This window comes from Leptonychotes weddellii, chromosome 3, assembly GCF_054177405.1.
Source record: "Leptonychotes weddellii isolate Sample4059 chromosome 3, ASM5417740v2, whole genome shotgun sequence".
NCBI classification, from domain to species: domain Eukaryota; kingdom Metazoa; phylum Chordata; class Mammalia; order Carnivora; family Phocidae; genus Leptonychotes; species Leptonychotes weddellii.
The window spans coordinates 28,958,225-28,962,626 of NC_138371.1; the positions used below are offsets into that span (position 1 = coordinate 28,958,225).

At 37.2% G+C, this 4,402-nt stretch overlaps 1 pseudogene; it reads left to right on the forward strand.

Annotated features, from left to right (window-relative positions):
- The first annotated feature begins 495 nt into the window (after positions 1–495).
- On the forward strand, positions 496–931 carry LOC102735328 (large ribosomal subunit protein uL24 pseudogene; annotated as a pseudogene).
- The last annotated feature ends 3,471 nt before the right edge of the window (positions 932–4,402 follow it).

The window sequence follows — 4,402 nt, forward strand, 5'->3', positions numbered from 1 at the left end:
TTCTTGGCTAATAAGTCACTTACCACAGTTGTATCTGAGTTTTCTAATCTGTCAAATGGCTATGAAAATTAATACCATCCCAATGCAACTCACAGGGATGTTTCACCGTAAAAGAAAGAAGATTATTACCATTAAAAGTGTCAGGGAGGAAACATAATCAGATAGAACATTAAAAGAATAATCCATCATGACCAAATAGGGTTCAATCTCAGAAGTAAAACAGTTTAATATTTGGATATCTATTAATACTACTCACCGCATTAACAGATGGAAGAAAAGAAGTCATACAATTGGAAAAATTCAACATTAATTTACAATTTAAAAAAACTAATCAAGTTAAGCAAATTTTCTTTTAATTTTTGGCTGGCTAGTTACATTTACTATGTGTTTCTCCTAAATGTAGTTTTAGAGTAAAGAGTTTCAAAAGCTCTTGCTTTCAAAAAATGCTCTTCTCTCTTCCCTTTTGCAGACATTGCTAAAGCACCAATGGCCAAAATGAAGTTCAATCCCTTTATGACTTCTGACCAGGGCAAGAACCATGAAAGACATCTCAGTGTACCTTCCCATGTTTGCAGGAAGATTATGCCTTCCCCTCTTTTCAAAGAACTGAGACAGAAGTAAAACTTTCAATCTGTACCCATCCGAAAGGATGAAGTACAGACTGTGTGAGGAAACTACAAAGGTCAGCAAATGGGCAAAGTCGTCCAGGTTTACAGGAAGAAATACGTCATCTACATTGAAAGAGTATAGCGAGAGAAGGGGGATGCCACAACTGTCCATGTGGGCACTCACCCTAGCAAGGTGGTTATCACTAGACTAAAACTGGACAAAGATCACAAAAAAGATCCTTAAATGTAAAGGCAAATCTCACCAAGTGGGGAAGGGAAAGGGCAAATATAAGGAAGAAACAATTGAGTACATGCAGGAATAAAGTAATTATATATACGACTTTAAATAAACTGTTAAAATGAAAAAAAAAAAAGCTTTCAATTAAAAAAAAACTACCCAACAAGCATGAAAGAATAGAATTTGAAGAATTTCATTATTTGACATCATCTTAAAGGCTTATACTTGTTGCATTATTTTCTTTTTACAGATATTATGAGTCATAGCCTTGATTTATTGATACATAGTCTTAAATCAGAAATGCAGTCTCCAATAATAACTGTGTGAAAGAACACCTGTTCTGGCTGTTCTGGGAGTACGGATGAGCTCAAGAGTATAGAAGCAGGGGCACAAAATGAATTTTGATTTTTCTTTTCTTTTTTTTTTTTTAAAGAAGTTATCTGCAGACATTCCTCTCTCTTTCCAGCAACTCAAGCTGACTATTTCTAATTGGAACACAAAGACCAGTCATTCAGCCATCCCACCCCTGGCCTTTCCCACTGCTTCCACACCACAGAATGAATGCTGGCAGCCTTTAATCATTTCCAAGTCACTGGTAGTGCAAGAAAGCTAGCAGAGTTTGAATTTATGTCTACTTTCTTCAGTGGAAAAGTGAGCTCCCTGTATTTCAAGCCATAGAATCACAGAGCATTATTATTGAAAGAAGTCTGAGAAACCCAGGCTAAACCAGTGGTTTTCAACCCTGGCTGCACACTGGAATAAATAGAGGACTTTTAAACAATTAATGATGCCCTGACTTCACCCTCAGAGTCTAATGTAATTAGTTTAGGAAGAGACCCTGGCTTTGGTGGTGTTTTGTTTTATATTTAAGTATAATTAACATACAGCATTCTATTAGTTTAAGGTGTAAAATATGATTCAAAATTTCTATATATTACTCAATGCTCATCAAGATAAGTGTACTCTTTTTTTTTAAGATTTTATTTATTTATTTGACAGAGAGAGACACAGTGAGGGAGGGAACACAAGCAGGGGGAGTGGGAGAGGGAGAAGCTGGGGCTCGATGTGGGGCTCGATCCCAGGACCCCAGGATCATGACCTGAGCTGAAGGCAGACGCTTAATGACTGAGCCACCCAGACGCCCCAAGATAAGTGTACTCTTAATCCCCTTTATCTATCACCTTCCCTCTGGAGACCACCAGTTTATGATAGATAGATGATAGATAGATTGACAGATAGATAGATAGACTTTTTTTTTTTAAGGGAGAGAGAGCACAAGCAGGGGGAGGGGCAGAGGGAGAGGGAGAGAATCCCAAGCAGGCTCCACGCTCAGCAGAGCCCGATGCAGGGCCTGATCCCATGACCTTGAGATCATGACCTGAGCCAAAATCAAAAATCCAATGCTCAAATGACTGAGCCACCCAGGTGCCCCATAATCTATATTTAAGAGCCTCTTTTTTTCTTTGTTCATTTGTTTTGTTTCTTAAATTCTACATATGAATGAAATCACATAGTATCTGTCTTTCTCTGACTGACTTATTTCCCTTAGCATTCATTATACTCTCTAGGTCCATCCATAGATGAATGAATAAAGAAGATGTGGTACACCTATTTATAGTGGAATATTACTGGCTTTGGTAATTTTTTAAAGCTCCCCCAAGTGATTCTAACATGTAACTGCAGTTATAAAACGCTAATTTTTTCATTACCTGAGCAAACATAGACCCAGAGTGACCATCTAGGTAATGGCAAATCTCATTGACTTATAGGTAATACTTATGTTAAGAAGATTTCCAAAATTTGGAAATGAGTCAAAAAAGATGACTGTGTCCATTCAATGCCTTCCTAAAACTGGTCTTAAGCCCACCCAAGGTCATTTTTTAAGACATAAGACATTTGTAAGACATGTTTAAGTCTGTAAAGATTAGATGTTAATTTGTGGAAATGAATACTATACAAATGAGTTTTTGTATAATAGAATTAAAATTATTTTTATTCAGCTGAGAAGATAAGCCCAAAGTTTATGATTTTATTGGCCTATGGGACATGAACCAGTTTTTTTTCTAATTTAGCAATTCTATTCCAGCATATTTTTCCATTTATATTCTCACTCGCTCTTGCTCTCTCTCTTTCTCCCTCCCTCCCTCCTAATACATCATTTGCCTTCTCAGTGTCTCAGTTTTCTAACTGGCTTTATCATCTTTCTGGTTACCTCATTAATGAGAAATAAAACTGATACTTGCTCACTATGTATTTATATGAAAATTATGAGTATAAAATTATGAGAATTATGTTTTGATACTTGAAAATGATGTAAATTTTGCTAAGGTATCCTAAACCATTAAGAAGCTTTAATTGATCATTCAAGATGTAATTTATTCTGTTCTCCAAATATATTACTCATCAACCACATTCAGAAGTCGTAAAGTTGGGGACTTTTACTTCCCACAAAGTGGAGTAACGAGGACCCTCCTTTTGAAAAAAACTAAAAAATAAATAGACAAAATATATAAGCCTACAGTTTTCAGACACTGGACACCAGGCAGCACAGGACAGTGATTACTGAGAGTGGGTGAAATCAAGGAGAGCTCTATGATCGTCTCAGCTTACTGCCTGGAAAGAGTTTCCAAGCCACAGTGCAGGGAGGCAGGCTCCCTAAATTGAGGAGATGGAACTGGAACTTAGGGATGCCAAGGCAGCTAGAGTTTCACAGGGGAGAGCTTCACAGAGAGAGCTTTAGAGATCTGAGAAGGTCTCCCTGGAATGTTCAAGTAGAAAGTGATCAGTGTATATATGTAAGGAACTACCTGAGGCCACGGAAAGAATTAGAGGAAAAAATACTTGTTGCTCACTTAAGACTGGAAATAGCTGCTGTTCCCACCAACCAGTAGAAAGTCTCATATTTCATGGCTCATTGGGTAGAAGAATTAGTAGTGAGGAAAAATCAGCCCTAGACTAGAAGCAGCTCTGGTCCCATCTAATAAGGTTTAAAAGCAAACCTCAAAAGAATGCAAGTAATTTAGCCCAGAGCAAGCATCAAGAATATTTATAGGAACATAAAAATAACCAACACCCTACAAGGGAATATTCACAATGTCTGACATTCAATCCAAAATTACCAGGCAGATTATATTTCTAAAACTTTTGCCCTGTGTGAGAAAGGATTATCAAGAAATTGAAATCTTCTAACAAAGCATTATTAATCCAATGGATAGAAAGGAAACAAAACTGAATACAAAATTTTACTTATTAGTAAAAAGTAAAAAGTGGAGGGTTGTTTTTTGTGTGTCCATTAAGTGCAATTGACATTGAGATTTTTTTGTTGTTTTAATAGGGCTATTGTGTTGCTATGGTTACAAGTTGCGTTGGCATTTTCACTAGGAAACGATGTAGTCTGAACATTCCTCCCACTTTTTACATCTGCCCACATGCTCCAGACAGTGATTTGGTAACCTGGCTTCCAGCCCTAACCTCCTCCGCCACCCCAGTAAGTGCACATTTTTCATCCCCTTCTCAGAAAACTTTTGCTCCTCTGAGATGTAAAGTTAAGCTCTGG